The sequence below is a fragment of the Cavia porcellus genome, unplaced genomic scaffold (assembly GCF_034190915.1).
Source record: "Cavia porcellus strain 051 isolate PalLab524CR breed Dunkin Hartley unplaced genomic scaffold, mCavPor4.1 scaffold_2, whole genome shotgun sequence".
Taxonomy (NCBI): Eukaryota; Metazoa; Chordata; class Mammalia; order Rodentia; family Caviidae; genus Cavia; species Cavia porcellus.
Window position 1 is genome coordinate 36742848 of NW_026947485.1, and position 17300 is coordinate 36760147.

The 17300-nt window shown below is 39.2% G+C and overlaps 1 long non-coding RNA gene across 2 annotated transcripts; it reads right to left on the minus strand.

Moving 5' to 3' along the window:
- Positions 1-2169: 2169 nt before the first annotated feature.
- LOC134474094 (uncharacterized) lies at positions 2170-13215 on the minus strand. 2 transcript variants are annotated; one of them, XR_010044700.1, is made up of 5 exons: positions 12930-13215; positions 8784-8917; positions 8424-8506; positions 3483-3557; positions 2170-2389 (listed from the first exon to the last, which is right to left on the minus strand). It is a non-coding gene; the product is annotated as an uncharacterized LOC134474094 (long non-coding RNA). The 2 variants fall into 2 exon arrangements; XR_010044698.1 differs by lacking the exon at positions 8784-8917 and having other exon boundaries at positions 12930-13149.
- Positions 13216-17300: the final 4085 nt, after the last annotated feature.

Below are 17300 nucleotides of genomic sequence, written 5' to 3' on the forward strand. Positions count from 1 at the left end.
ATTCACCTGGAAATAAAAGTCAGACCAACATGGGAAGCGTTGGGCTTTCCCATGTGGGAAGCTGTAATCCACTAAACAGCCCACCATATACATATAAATGGTATGATTTCAAGTTTGAAGTCATTTCTTCAACTGAATTTAATAAAAGAAAATTTCAGGGTTATAAGAAAGGGGGAAAGTTTTCAATAGCATATGGAGACATGGTTAGAGCTTATTGGGTTGTCATGTTGGATACATTATTCCCCAGGGACCTGAATAAAGAATTAGAGCAGAGAGATCTTATTTGACATTTGATGTTTCAATTTCCCCAGAAACATTACGCCAGATAAATTTGTAGCTTAGATGCGATGCCAAGCAGACCCGGTGGCCAAGCCCTCCCACCTCAACATCCTGCTCAGACTTTTAAGAGAAGCCAGTTAAAATTTACTAGGCATTTTTATTATACAGTGTGTACCCCACCCACAGACATTTGCACAAATCACTTGTACAGAACCCATACATTCACGTCACCTTCATTAGCAACTTTATTTAAGTGCCTCAGAATTTATCTAACAGCAAGACACAAAGTTAAGAAAAACTGACAGCCAGATTTCTTTTTAATTTGTGGAAACTATGTTTGCTTTAGATCTATACTGCGCCTGCCTTGTGGCATGTGAATAGTACTGATCACTGATAGCCCCTTGATGTTGCATTGCCTGCACCAGATAAAAGTGGCCCCAAAGCTACCCCCAGCAAGAGCAGGTACAAGTAAAGTTGGGGGTTGGTTGAAGGTAAGTCACTAAGGCTATGACTTAGAAGGAAGTAGTCTTATCTGCTCCCCTTTCTTTCTCTCTGCTTCCTGAACAACATGGCATGAGCTGTTTTCCTCCACCATGTCTTCCCCCCATGCCATTTCACCTTGCAACCTTCCCACCGTGGACTGTACCCACTGAAATTGTGAGCCAAAATAAACCTCTCCTCATTTAAATTGTGAATGTTGGGTATTTTGTCCCATTGACTGAAAATAACTGATACAGATGGAACACTAGAAGCTCTGTCCCATTCTTGAATGCCCACCCAGGGCCCATTGAGTGGCTGCTTGGTCAGCTGCATTGACAGGGAACTCAGCTCTTCAGAGGGCAGTTCCCTCTGCTAAGAAAGGCTTAAGCAGTTAGAGATTTTACAGAACAATGTAGAGGGGAATAAATTACCCTGGCCTTTTCCAAACATTAGTCCAAGTGATCCAAAAGAGCTCTGCAGAATGTATCTACTCCCTCTTCTATTTAATCTGTGGTCAGTAAATACATCCTCTGTGATATTTCTCTTCTACAATCTATGCATCACTAGTTTCTTTGTTCTCATGTTGCATGAGTCTCTTTGTCATCCTGGTTGCCCAGCCATAAACATGTCTTAATTTGTCCAGAACAAGCTACCAGATCATCTCTCTTGTATGGCCACCTTGTCTTCAGCAGCTGGCAACCTGGACATTCAGGACTACATCAGTAACCTTCACTCTAAGCAGCTATTGCATCTCATTAGCCAGGGGTCAATCCTGGACAAGGGGAACTCCAATGCCTCCTAGGATGCTAACAATACTGGAAAATATGAAACACTCTAGAGAGGCAGACATGGAGCCTGAGTCTTGGCTGGAGTGCTGGTCAAGGGCCAATACTCCTGCAAGGGAGGACTGTGCACTGATAGGAGATGGAAAGAGCGACCTATTGCCATGGTGACTGTTGGGCATTTCAACTGCCTGTGTAGCCTGGGAGGAAAAAGCACCAGGAAGGATCATAGTGAGATGAAGGATTTCACCCACAACCACGGCCAAACCCACCATGAATAGCTATCACATCTAACAGCACCTGTGTAATTTAACTCATTATCAGGGGAGGATTAGAGCTGATATCACCTATGACGGGGTAGAGGGGAGGTGTGGTGTGTGAATGTGTGAGATGGCATCTTGCACTGACAGGGCATCCATCTCATTGGGCAAGGTCTCTTTCACAAGCAAGGCAGTGACATTAACTGTCTTGGTGCCAGTGGAAGGTTACGAATGGGGCTCAGGTAGACATTCTTTTGAGCCCTGGAGCTCTTTGTGCACACTTCTATTTGCACTAGTTTTGTTATGCTCTAATTATTTGTCTGCAAGTCTGTCTCTTGAAATAGAACAGCTTGAGTATAAAGACTATATCTTCTTTCTATATCTTTATTCCCAACAGCATTCTTCGCACATAGTAGGTGAACAAATGTATGAATCTCTTCCAAAGATGAAATCCAGGCATTTGAACTTAGAATAGAAGTATGCAAGATTGAAGCTCAATACAAGCATCATCTGGGAAGGACTTGTGCTGTGCTGGATTGGGAGACCTGTCTTCATCACACAAGAGGATGAGATAGACTTCCTCCTTGCCTGTGGGCAGGAACAAAGCAAGAAGAGAGGGCAATGGACACCAGTCAATGACCTTACCCTCATCACACACATATGTATCTTCTACAGTTTCAGGTAAGCAGTAATGTTTCAAGTGGAAAAAATGCATATATTGCCAAAAATACATGTATTACATTTGATTAATGGAACACCAAAACTTAGCAACACAACACACTGTAAAGTATCCTATTTTTCCCTTTCGATTGTGTGGCTGACCAGAAACTGTAATTACTTGCTCCTGTCACCATCATAAGAAGACTGTACCATGTACCAGGTGTCACTAGCCTAGGAAAAGAAGAGAATTCAAAATTCAAAGTACAGTTTCTACTGAATGCTTATCACTTCTGTACCACTGTAAAGTTGAAAAATCCTAAATCAAATGAGTGTACAACGAATACCATGCATGTTTAATTTCTTTAAGTTGTATTTCAGTAAAAGACACATTGCCTTTAATTATCCTCAATATTCCTCTTCGCTCACTTTGAACACACTTCGTTCCCCAGTTCTTGCCACTTTCTAGAGCAGCCTGGAAGTCTCTTCCATGCCTGTCTCCAGTTGTGCTATTCTGGCTGCCTCAATGTTCTCAAGCAAAACCTTTACCTTGTATGGTCATTTTGATTTGGGGGAAGGGTCAGAATTTACATCGCACCAGATCAGCTGAATGAAGTACATGAGAACACTGCAGTGTTTTTATGAGCCTGTCCTTCTGTGGGATGGCCTTTGGCAAAAGCATTCATTGTATACATTTTTTTCCTTTGGTCACACCTCATAAAGACACTCGTGAACGAGGACTTCCAGAGCTGCTTCAGAAAATGGTGAGAATGACAGAGTAAGTTCAAAACAGAAAGGGAATATTTTGAGGGAGACTCATGTAATGTGTCTTTTACTGCAATAGATTTTTGTGAATTTAAATATTTACCTTATATTTCAGTCACACCTCATAAATCAAAGATTAAGTGTGTTTTCCTGAGAGAGTAAGTGTATGCAAGCATTTTTAAGAGCCATAAACACAGAATTTGTACATTCATGTTAAAGCTGTCTTCGAAAGCAATTCTGAAGGATATTGTCTACTTACTTTGCATTTGCTGTTGGAACCAGCAATCCTACTTTGGCTTGGCCTCTGGAACTGCCTTCAGAGTCAATATATGAGCTGTAAAACAAAAGCAAAAAAACCAGCCTTGCTTTTCAAGTCACATATATTTTTGTGAAGTATATTTCCCCCTTCCCCAATACAGAACTTTGTGGGCTGATGTCTGTTTATTTCCTTTAATTCCATCCAAACTTGAGGTAAGGAATAGAGCAGTTGAGCATCATTAATTTGGAATTCACTATTATGCAATGTGAAATAATTCAGACTAGTAAATTTCAGCCATACAACTGCCTTCTATGAAGGAAGGAATTGTTAAGAATCCTAAGGATTAGTTTCCTTAGGATTATTAGCAAATCAGAAGGAAATTATTTAAAGCTAAACACTCAAAACTTCTCAAGTGCATACATTTTGGATTGAATCACCTTTCTGAAGATTATCTTATTGTAGGTGTATTATATATCATTACACACTAAAATCATTTCTTCATGGACCTATAGAAAGCCTTACTTTGTTGATCTATTTCCTGTTAATATTAACCCCTGTATGTAATAAAGTTGCATCTCTAAAATAATCCCTTAATCCAAACCTTCACTAATTTAGATCATTTCTCCAAATAAGTCTAGATAAATGAGATTTGAGTATATTATATTGAACCATGTGAAATTGGGATTTTTGACTTATAAAAATGACAACTTTGCATTCAACCTAGTATATTTTCTAATATCGCCTCCCAAGCCACCAAAGCACTCCACATTTCGATGCTCACTTTGTATGTTTTAAAATACAAGTAGGAGACAGTGATTGATTGAGTACCCCATCTTCCAACCCTCCTACCCCCCAGTTTGCAAATACAGAAACTCAGAGACTTATCAGAGAAAGTCAAAACATAACTGCATCCTCTGCTTTGCAGGGCCTTTTAAATTCATGTAGTCTCATTCATTTATTTATGTTTTTGTCTCCTGTGCTTTTGGTATTATATACATAAAATCCCTGCCAAGAGTAATGTCATGAGGTTCTCCCTGCTTCATTCTAAAAATTCTAGAGTTTCAGATATTACAACACTTTAATCTATTTTGAGTCAATTTTGTACACAGTATAAGCTAAAGGTCCAATTTCATTTTGTTGTATCTGAATAACCTGATTTCTCAATTCCATTTATTGAAGAAATTATCCTTTCTTCATTATGTATTGTTGACACCCTTGCTGAAAATCAGTTTATGGTATATATATAGATTTTTTTTACAGGATTTTTCCTCTTCAGTGATCTACATTTCTGTTTTTAACCCACTAGCATGCTGTTTTGATTACTGTACCTTTGTGATAGAGTTTAAAAACAGGACCTATGATGCCTTAAACTTTGTTCTTCTTCCTCCAACAATTTGGCTGTTTGAGATCTTTTGTGATTTCATATGAGCTAAAGAATTATTTTTTTCTTGCTTCTGTGAGATCAAAAGTCCATTTGAATATTTGTAAGAATTGCATTGATTCATTGTGTGTGAAGATATGGACAGCTATTTCAAAGAAAACAAGAGACATTATGATAGCCACTGTCAGTCTCCTGTTGTCTTGTTTTCAAATCCTGTGTTGCTTACACTGTTTTGTTCTGATCCACTTTGTTCTGTTTTGTTTTATTCTCTTTAAAATAAAAGTTTTAAGAAATGATTATACCATTTACAATACACCAGCAGTGAGTTTCTTTTTCATTCTATCTCATCAGTACACGGTAATTCTATTTAGAACTAAAAAATTGAATTTCTCTTTGCTTGCTTTTTCATGTGATTTTTCCACGTCTTCTGTGTACTTATTTGTTGATCTTTTGACCGAGGTCCTTTGTGGGTATGAAAGATCCTTATCATTTTTGTGATATTTCTTGTATTTTATTTCTGGTATTGTTTATTTTTAAATGCATAAATTAAGTTTATTGATCACAAAAAAGGAATTTTATTGAATCTAGATATTGCTTTGTATAATCTGGACATTTTAACAATATCAAGCCTTCTAGCCTATAAATACAGGAGGTGTTTTCAAGGAAAATACTCTGAAACAGGCACATAATTTATAGAATTATTTTTATATTAGTCACCCGAAGAGTCAAATACAAAATCTTTAGGAAATCTGTTCATACACTACAGACCCAAAGAATCCAACTATGGGCCTAGATCCTATGGCAGTGTTCTATATGAATCCAACTGGAAACCTAGAGCCCACGACAGTGATTCATGCAGGTCTGTTTCACAGGATCTGCACTGGAAAGGTCAAAAGGTCAGCAGTGTGAAAGCTAGAAAATCTATGCCAGCAGGATGAGCACTGAAGCCAGGAAGCAATGCTCAAAGTATGGTCCAGAGCTCCCTGAAAAGTAACACAGTCATCCTCAGTGACAACAAGATCCCGAGCTTCTCTGATGATAACAGCTGTGTTCGTATCTCCTTCTGCAGGAGATTAAACAGCACATGATCTTCCTCTCTGGAGCCAGGAAATGATGTCAACAGCAAAGACCAGAGCTCCTCCAAAGTGAAGCACAGCCACTCTCAGTGGCAAAGTCCCAAGCTCCTCCAATGATGAGAACAACGAAGTTCATAACGAGAAAGAAGCTTGATGAGCTCCTCCAGGAGAACTCACAGCACAGGAGAACCAACAGCATTACTTCTCCTCTCCCCTTCTCCCCTTCAGCTGTTGGCAGGTGGGCCATCCTCACCCAGCACCACACTGATTCAGTATAGCTGGGTGTTACCACCGGTTGTCAATCTACCACGGGGCTGGAGGTTTCTATTTGTTTGTGCTTATCTAATTTCTTCCATAGCATTTCAGTTTTCAACATCCAAGACATTTGCCTCTTTAGTTTATTCCTCAGCGATTTATCATTTTTGAGCTATTATAAGTGGAATTGTTTCCTAAGTTTCTTTTTCAGATAGTTAGCTGTTAGTATCCAGAAATGCGGTAATTAATAGAACAAAAGCACCTAAGAAGAGGAGAAACTAGTAAAAGGTAACCTGGAAGAATGGCAACCAGATGGTAATAGGTTAGTCTCCAAAATACATTAGGTACTCCTGCAAAATCCTCACCACATGATTTTAAAATGGGCTAAAGATTTGAATAAACACTTGAATTCTCAAAGTCACTGGTCATCGGGGAAATGAAATCAAAACCACAATGAGCTGTCAGTCTGCACCTGTCAAGATACCTCCTGTCAAACAAATAAACAACCAACAAAAAGTAAAAGACAGTAAGTGCTGGTGAAAATGTCAAAAACTTAGAATCCTTGTACAATATTGGTAGAAAGCAAAATAGTGTAGGTACTATGGAAAACAGTATTGAGGTCTCTCAAATAAGAACAGCAGTACAATATAATCCAGCAATCACAACTTCAGAGTACTTACCTAAAAAACTTGAAATCAAAATCTCAAAGTTGTGTTAACATTCTCAAGTTCACTGTGGGATTATTCACAATAGCCAAAATGTGGAAACAACCTAAATGCCCATCAGTAGGTGAATAAATAGAGAAACTGCAGAGCCAGGCATAGTGGTGCATGCCTGTAATTCCAACACTTGGGAGACTGAGTCAGGAGGATTTCCGTGATTCCTCCATACTAGCCTGGGTTATATAAAAAGTTCAAGGCCAGTCTGGACTACAAAGTAAGACCCTGTCTCAAATTAAAAAAAAAATAGAGAAATGATAGTATGTACATACAATACAATACGATTCTACACTGAACAAGAAAGAAATTTTTAATGTGTGACTGGAGTATGCAGTATGGCTAAACCTCAAGGACAAGACGCTAGGTGAAAAAGCCAGTCACACAAATCTAAATACTGTGCATAATCTAAAATAGTCAAATTCATAGAATCAAAGAGTAAAATGGTGATTGCCAGCAGTGGCAATGGAGAGAAAGTGGGAAATTATTAATAAACAGGCAAAATAGTTAAAAGAGAAAATAATCTTTAGTGATTTTCTGTGCAACATTGTACCTGATTGTATACTTAAAATATTTCACATATTAAGAAAGTAGGTCTGGTATCAAGTGTTCTTACTATAATAAAACAAATATTTTAAAACACACACAGCTGCTCAATCCTGGGCATGAATGTATACTATAACAAGAATAAATAGAACCATAAAGGAATAATACTGCAACTTTCCCATCATCTCATCTCAGTTCCTTATTTTAGACACAGCTGGTTGGGCAATCTAAAACTCACTTTGAGGACAAAACCAGCCTACCCGTAAGTGCAATCTATTAGAGCCCAAGAGACCGTGAGCCTGTGAAGTAAAACTCTGACATAAGACTTCTGAAAGAATTGGAAAGAGAGGGAAGCAAATTAAAATTTAATAGAATGGAACCTCAGGAAATGGACAAATGTAAATTAGGTTAGAGAAACAGAAATTATTCTCATTTTTAAAAGGCTGCTCATTAACTTATTGGATAGCATTCTGAGAATTTGTTTAAGGAATGCAGGAACGTGGGAGAATGATTCTTCTCTGCTTCTGGATAAGAAAGTGGATTTGCACTGTAGCAAGAAGTATTACTGCTGAGTGTTGCGAACTCCCTGGATTGTGAAGGTTAGGTGAAACCGAGGAGGGTGGATTGCATCAGACTGTGAAATCTCCTTGTCTGGAAGTATTACACAGAAGAGTCCCGTGTAGAGATCGGGATTAATTCTGTTTCCATTTGACATTCTCCCCCTCCTGCCAGAGGTCCCCTTGGCTGAATGGTAAACTGGTCCCCTTGGCCAGTGCAGCAGCTGAAGTAGCTGTGACCACGGGAACATCTGCAGACAGGCATGAGACACTGCTCTTCTGCAGAGCTGGAGAATTCCTCTAAGATTTCCCTTCTCCCAGAAACACCCCTTTCAGGAGAGCCATCTGGTACCTGCTGCTGCCAGCCTTCCCCAACACAGACGTTCCAGCGAGAGAGGAGATAGTGTTACCTGTGGGGAAGTCTCCGCAGTGAGAGACAGAGCGACAGCACCGAGCGATTTATGCTTATTTTTTAAGCAACTGTTGTACAGACCTGGAAAATAAAAACAGCACCGTAGGCTTGAAACTGCAACTTTTCAGGGAGTTGTGACAAGCACGTTCTCTGAGGAACAGCTCCATCTCTGTAAGCCTGGTGTTACTGGAAAGGAGCATTTCCCATGCCAGAAATGCCAAACAAACCTGCCACTTAAATCCCTGCCATCCGGTCACTTGGGCACAGATGGCAGTACATGGCAATAAAATTAATGTGGCTCTAAATAATTTGAAAATGACAAGAGTAGCGCATTATCACATGAAAATGTAAATTATACCTTATCTGGACTGTTCCACAGACGCTATGATTCATCAGTGACTGTTGAGCTGTATTTCCAAGTAAGATCTCTGAGAAGGGAGGAAGGCAGGGCTGGAGCATGCTCTGCCTGGAGAGATTTATGGCCCCTTTTATCTGGATGTAAAGCACACTGAGTTGGGAGGGAATATTAAACGTATAAAATCTCCATCTATCATGCAGTCTATTCGAGGAGGATCAAAAGGACACACAAACACACACTTAGATACTCCAAAATCTCCTCTTTCCAAACATGCTATACCTTTTATGCAATTCACCTGTTACTTTATTTTCTTACTTGAGTTATGGCAAATTCCTCCATTCCACCATTCACCCATCCAACTATCCATCCATCCATCTAGCATTTCCTTCATATATTTACTAAATTTTAGTGGATATATTCACAAATCCATTAAGCTTTTATTGCTGGGCATACACAGTTTTTGATTACAAAAAATGCAAGCTGGCCTTTCCTCCTTTCTCTTTTGTTGGCATTATTACAGGGCGCTTCTTAAAAAGAAGGCACCACACGTAGTAAGAATTGGGCCAGCATTCTGCTTGTAATTGGAAAACAATTATCTGAAAGCTGGAACTCAAGAGAAGCTATCCCTTAGGTGGGTTGGGAAATAATGCACCTACAGCACCCTCTGTGTATCAGCCTGGGCACGAGGGTTACCAAAGTAGGGTTCCTGTGGGGAAGGGGGTGAAACCCCTAAAACACAAGGTGGTATTATACCGTTTGCTGCAGCTACTAGAAAGCCCAGTTAGCTTAGAACAAGAGAAACACATCGTGTCGAAGTTCTGGAGTTCAGAAGTCAAGCGAAGGCACCTGCAGCACCGCTTCTTCTGAAGGGCCTGCCTAGAGGGAAGGACCTGCTCCACACCTCTGTTCTAGTTTCTGGAAATTCCTTGGTTTGTCACACACTACTCCAGCCTTCATATAGTGACTGGGGACATGACCTCTTCCACAGCTGTCCAGGAACAATCAGGAGGGGCCATGTCAGTGGCCTCCCACCTCCTTGAGCTTGAACATTTCAGCAAGAATGCACCCAAACTGGCGTTCCCAAAGCTCTGGAGGTGCTGGCAGAGTTGCCTCTGGTGTCCCAATTGTACTTGCCACTCCTTGGTCCCACTAACCTGTGGCTTCGTAAGCGTGGAATTGCTCCTCTCTGTAAGCAGGCTGGCTCTGCTTCCCGATGCAGCTGCAATGAGGAGCTCTGGCATCTCCGCCATCCTCCTCACGCAGAGACACACCGCTCCCCAGACCTCCTCATGCTCCCCTGGACCCCGTCTCCAGCGACGGCTCTTACAGATCCAGAGTGGTACAGGAGCCACCATAGTGCAAGACCACCTCTGGCAGGTCACTCAGACCTGCCCTCCAATCTCCGCATCCATGACAGGCACAGAGATGCATCATTTTTTTAAATTAGTTTAAAGGAAGTACAATTTATATAAAATAAATTTCACCGAATTTTAACCTATCATTTAGTGAGTTTTGATGAACAGATATAGACAGGTGCCCATACCACAATACAAAAGATTTCTGTTACAAAAAAGTTTCTTTGTGTTTGTTTGCAGTTGGCCTTCCTCCTTTCCCTCCCTGGCAACCATTGATCTGGATTTTTCTCCTCTAGTTTTGCCTTTTGCAGAAAATCACAAAAATAAAATGATTAAAGATGTATTCTTTTCCCAAGCCTCTCTTTGTGAGTCACACTATTCGCAGACTGTAGGGGGAGACAACCAGGCCTCACCAGGAGGTGATCCCCACCTGGAAACCACATCATTTTCATTGCTTTGTTGGGTGGGGTTTTGTTTGATTATCTTAAATGTGATGGCATGAACAGCTATTTAAAGGATAGCAGACATATTATGGTAGCCATTTCGGATTTAGTGTTGGCTTATTTTGAAGTCCTTTATTGCATTCGTTATTTTGTTTTTATTGCTTCTGCTCTATTCTGTTCTGTTTGATTTTTACTATGTCCACAGGTATCTGCAGCTATTTTGAAGACATCAAAAGGCATTATGGTAACTGTTGCTGATTTCATAAGGTTTTGAAGTCCTGTATCACTTATACTGGTTTATTTTTATTGATTTTAGTCTCTTTCATTTTTCTTGGTTTTATCCTCTTTAAAATAAAAGAAAATGCAAAAAAGTATATTCTTTTGTGCTTGGCTTTTTTTTTTCTTGTTTAAGCATAAAACTTATTTATCAAATCAGTAAGATTTTCTTCTTCAAAAGGTGCTTTGCTAGATAAGGAGCTTTGTTAGTGCATAGTAAAGAGTTTTCTCAGCCCATGTATTTCTAATACAGAATAATGAGATTTATTTAGGGCATAGTGCATGGTAACATTTTAATTATTTTCATCCTGGTGACCTCCCTCTTTTTTCCTCTCTCACCTAATCCCCGTCCTCATCTCTAAAAGTTTATCTTCTACTTTCCTATCACTTTCCCTTTATTTTATTTTTTAGGCTGCTCACATAAGAGAAAACATGGTATTTAACTTTCTGAGTTTGGTTTATTATGCTTAACATGATGGTCTCCACCTCCAAGCATTTCCCTGTAAATGACATGATTTCATTCTTCTTTATTGTTGCTGAACTTTCACTTAACACAAGATTTTGAGAGTTTTCACAGTGTTTCTCATACCATTCATTCTTTCTTCATAGTTCCTTCTTTTTCGTTATTGTATAGTGTTCCATATGTGCATATGAACTGCATACATTTATTCATTTACCTGTCTGTAAGCAACTGATTTGTTTTCAATTTAGAGCCAATAATAATAAAACCACTCTGAACATTCAAATATAAATGTTTGTGAGGACCTTTGTTTCCAGTTCTCTTGTGTACAATCCTAAAAGCAAGATTTCTGGATGAAGCACTGAAAGTATATTTAACATTTTAAGACTCCAGTAAGCTACTTTCTGAAGTGACTACCACTTAGCAATCTCAGCAACAGTGTATGAGAGTTTACGTCACTCCATATCTTCATTGAAAATTATCAGCCCTTTAAATGCCTATTTTTATTTTTCATCTTATTAATTTTTAGGCAGTCTCATTCAGGAACATAACACAGCTCCCCAATTATTTAATTCCTTCAGTATTGTTTTGGAGTTTTCAATATGAGATTTTTTTAAATTTCCATCAGTAATTCTTAATTTTTTGAATTAGTTTAGATGACTTTGCAGTTTTTCCTTTTTAAATTGATTGGTTGTAGAATGTGAAAGTAACCTAACATTCCTGGGGCAAACTTAATTTGTTCACGATACACTTTGGTTTTTCTATGTAGTGCTGAAGGATTTGAATGTGTTAAAATTTTGTTGTGATTCCATCAACATTTATGTAAAATATGCCAGTTTTCTTTCTTGTACTCTTTGGTTTTGCTATCAAGGTAATGCTGCCTCACTAAATGTGCTGGAGAATGTTCCTTCCTCTTCTTTTTCTGGAAGATTTGATATTATTTTTTCATTTAGTGTTTGATAGAGTTCATTATTGAGAACATCTGGGCTGAGCGTTTTCTTCGTTGAAAGCTTTATTTTTGTTTTGTTTTGTTTGGAAGATTTAAATTATGAATCAGTCTCCTTATAGACATAAAATTACTCGGGTTACTGACATGTTTAGGTAAGTTTGTGTTTTTTCAGGAATTGGTCCATCTGATCAATTTTACTGACCAAAGGTTTTTCCTTTCTCTTTAATATCTTCTCAGTATTTGTAAGATCTGTGTAGTGTCCATTCTCTTGTTCCTATTATTAGTAATTTATATCTTTTATTGGTTACTCAACCAATCAGGCTTGCTTTATCAGTTTCATTTATCTTTGTCAAAAAATAATTTGTATTGCATTTCTGTTTTCTGTTTCATTCATTTTAACTTCACTATTTATCATTTTCTGCTTTCTGCTTTCTTCAGGCTTAATTTGCTCTTCTTTTTCTAGTTTCTTAAAGTGGGAATTTAGGTCACTGATTTGAAAGCTATTTCCCTAATACTGTTATTTACTAATACTCGTACCTTTAGTCACGGCCTGGCTGCCTCACTTTCACTTTCATTGTTTCTCAGTGTCTTAGTTATTTTTTACTCATCGTTGAGACAAAATACCTGAAGCCCAAGTTGAGAAAGGAAAGGTTTATTTCTTACAGTTTTTGGAGGTTTCAGTCCACACTCAGTTGGCTCCAAGGCAGGCAGGCATGGCTGGGCCACCTTTCATGGCGGTTGCAAACAGCAAGCAGGAACCAGCAAAGAGAAAGACACACCTTCTTCCTTGCCATTACATCACATCCTGGCTCCACCCCTATGTGGGTGGTACACTGACACCAATCCAAGCACTAGACAATGAAGTATCACAAATGCACAATGCAAACTTATGAGTCCTGGGGGCCACAGACATAAACCATGACACTCAGATATTTTCTAACATCCCTTATGACACCATATTTGACTCATGGATTATTTAATTGACTTTCAAATATTTGAGACTTTCCCATTTCATTTGTAGTTTTCAGGCTTAATTCTATCATGGCCAGAAGATGTGCCTTATTATACATTTAATCTCTTAAATTTAAGTTATGAATAATTTCTTAAATTACAAATTTATCTCTTTAATCTTTATTGAGACTTATTTTATGTCCCAAGATATAGTCCAGTGGTGAATATTCTGTATGCATTTGAAGTGAATATGCAGTCTGCTCTTGTAGTGTGGAATGACTCATAAATATTAATGAGGTCAAGTTTGCTAAAAGTGTTCATAACTCCCACTCCTTACAGAATTTTTTGTGTAATTATTCCATAAATTTTTGAGGGAAGGCTACAGAAGTCTCAGTTGTAGTCTCCTGTTGTAGCTTATTTCTCTTTTCAGTTTCACGGCTTTTGCATCATGTAATTTGAAGCCATGTGTTTAAGTGTATGCACACTGATTTTTTTGTCATACAATCATCATTTGAGATCACTTTTATCTCTGGTATCTCCTCATTCTTAAGTCCGACCTTAATAAAAAGTACTCCAACTTTCTTCTATTAGCTTGCTGTATCTTTTTCTATTTTTTCAGTTTTAATCTATCTTGGTCTTTATAATTAAAGTGTGTTTTATAGGTAACAGGTAGTTGGTTTTAATATTTCATCCTGACAATGTTTTTAATTAAAATCATTAGACTCTTTGCATTGAATAGAATTATCTATACTGTTCAGCTTACATTTCTACTGTATTACTTGTTTTCTATTTGTGCATCCGTTCTTGCATGAGAAATTACCTTTTTTTAAGTTGCACCTTTGGCATCATCTTATCTTCAATACTATCTTTGTACTTTGGCTTTATTTTTCAGCGATTGCCCTGAGGTTTGAGAACTACTCTTGGTCTATCTTTCAATAATATTATACTTCCTCATGTGCAGTACAGGAACCTCACAGTAGAATGTCTCCACTTCTTCCTTTCATATTGTTATGCATTTATTTTAACAAGTAGTAGAGAGTATAAATCACCTGTCTTGTATTTTGCTCAAAGCAGTTAATTATTATACATGTGTTTAGAAATGAGAAACAATTGATTTGAATATAACTACCACATATTTACCACATATAGCTACCATATATTTACCACTGATAGCACTCCTCATTCCTCCTAAGTTCCCAGATTTCCTTTTTTTTTTTTTTTTTTTTTTTTTTTTTCCAGTTCTGGTCTACAGTGATAAATTACTGTCTCATCTTTTGTTTACCTGAAAAAGTCTTCCTTTCACCTCCATTTTTTAAACATATGTTTGCTAGGTATAAAATTCTAGGTTGAGAATTTATTTTCTATCCTAGCTGAAAAGTCTTGATGGTTTAACTGTTTGATTAATTTATAAGAAATGTGGGCCACCATAGCCCACAGTGTGCCCGGGCAGAGCTGCCCCAGCCCCCTGGGAGCCTGGGGCGAGAGGCCCAGCCTCATCCCTGGGCGGTGACAGTCCCTATGTGCTAGGCTGCAAGGAAGCAGCCACGCAAGGTTCAGGGCTTGACCTGAGGGCTAGCCAACCTCTTCCTCATGGGAGTGAGCATCGATGGGGAACAAACTCTTCAACCGTGCTCCCTCCTCTCTAAAACGGAGAGGAGACGCCATCGCGTCCAGTGGTTGGTCTGGGCTAGTAGTAAGGATGAAATGGAACGTACAAAAGAGGCTAACGTGAACGACTTTCAGAAAGATGGTGGAGTGGTAAGCAGCAGAGAAAGAGCCTTTTGCCCTGAGGCCTCGCAGCCATTGGGGCTGGGCGCCCCTGCCCCCATGGGCCCACCACTGCTGGCCCTGGAAAGAGGAGGGTATGGCTCCAATGTGCCCACTGCCAGGAGCCCAGAAAGAAGAGTTGCATTCCACCCCACCCCACCCCCAGGGTGAACCTGCTGCTATGGGCCCCAAGCAGAGGAGGCTATGCTCTCCCCACCAACACATACTGCCCCCTGCCCATGCCAGAGAGAAGAGGCCACACTCCAGCCCAGACATCATCAAGGGACCATTGGTGGACCACTGCCCACACTCTCCACCACCCCAGATGCCTCGGACTGGAGGAGCCCAGGTCCCTGGCCTGGTCCCTAGCACCTCCAGATGGGCAGCCAGTGCAGGAAGCACCCAGGACTCAGCAACCAGCTGATTCCGTGGAACACAAGAAAATGTCAAGACAAAGAAACAAGGTGCAATCTCAGACCCCCAGCCCACCCAGAACAACTCCAGGAGACACAGACACAAAAGAAATTAGAAGTCACACACCTGAGATTTCTGAAATGATGGCAATTGAAGTAAATAAAGAACTTATGATTGTATTGTTTGATTGACTTTGCATGCCTATGTCTGGTAGTCTAAGCATCTATTTAGAGATAACAATGTGCATTATAGTAACTATGGTTGTTTTCCTACTGTCTTGTTTTTGAGGTCCAATACCACCATCATCGTTTTGTTTTGTTTTGTTTTGTTTTGTTTTGTTTTGTTTTGTTTCAATCTCTTTAAAATTAAAAGGGGAAGAAAGAAAAAAAGAAAGAAAGAAAGAAAGAGAAGAAGCTAAGGCTTGGAAGGCCCTGGGGAAGCTCTGAGTACCTTCTGCTTGGCCAGTGGCCCAGACTCAGGGCTCCAGGAAGCAGCCCCAGGAGTCACCTGGACAGCCTGCTGCTGCCTAGTGAGGGCAGAGCCAGTGTTCTCTCCTGGCTCAAGCAGGCTGCAGCCTCCCGTCAGACAGGTCCTCCTTTCTCCTGTTGCACCTTCCATACAACTCATCCTTTGCGTATCCAAAACAAAACCAGTATTCCCCCCAAAAAAGAATAAATGTGCTTTCCTGTTTATCTTTGCTTCTTTGTATATTGTATGTCTAACTCCTTTTACAATTCCCTGATTATCTCTGGCTTTACGCAACTTGATTATGGTGTGCTCTGGTTTGATTTTGTTTCTTCTACTTTGGTTTTGTTGGATCTTTGGGCTATTTGGGGGGGTCCCCTCAAATTTAGAAATGTTTTGACCGTTTTTTTCAAATTTATGTATTTTTATAAGTACGTGTTTGCAAAACACATATTTACAATCCTTGTGTGGATCCTGTACATGTACCATGTACCTAACACACCTCGGTTCCTTTTCTCACCACCTTCCCCTCCCCTCCCCCTCCACTGCATTCCTTGATCCCTTTCCATTTGTGAAAGATCTGTCTTCCTACTTTCTATTATCTATCTTTTATGTTGCTGTTTGTCCATATTTTAGGGTTTCTCATATAAGAGAAACTGCATCATTTAAGCTTTCGTGTGGGTCTGATTTACTTCATTTACTATCATGGTTTCAGGGTGCATCCGTTTTCCTACAAATGGCCCCAGTTAGCCTTCATTTTTGAAAATATCTTTTCAGTCCCCTCTTTTCTCCTGCCCATCACTGATTCCAATTACATGCCATGGGCCATTTCAGATTGCACTCCTGGTGGCTAACCCAGTGTTTCTTTTTCAGTCTTTTCCTCCCATGTATAACTTTGGATCACTTTTATGCTACTTCTTCAAGTTCGTGAATGTGTAGCCTTATAGAATCCTATCCACTGCCAGTTCCATTCATTATGTTTTTCATTTCAGATACTGTACTTTTCATCTCTAAAAATTCCATTTGACCTCTGCACAAACATACACAGATTCATATAAGTATCTTCTATTTTTCTTCTCATGTTCAATGTTCCTAAACTTTCTTGATATGCAGAACGTTTTTATAATTACTGTTTTAACATCTTTACCTGCAGTTCCATCCTCCCTACAATGTCTAAGCCCATTTCTGTCAATTGATTTTTCTCCCCCAGTTAATTATCTTTTTTCCTCGCTTTTCAAAATGTCTTAAAATTGTATAATGCCTATGTTATATTTTGCTTTCATGCACACTGAAGTGATTTAGAATCAGGTGAATAGTTTGAGGCTTGCTTTCAAGCTTTGTTAGAGCAGGACCAGAACAACAATTAATGTGGGTTATTATACAGATATTCTGAGAATTCTACCTAATGACCCATTTAGTAGGAGAACTTTTTACACA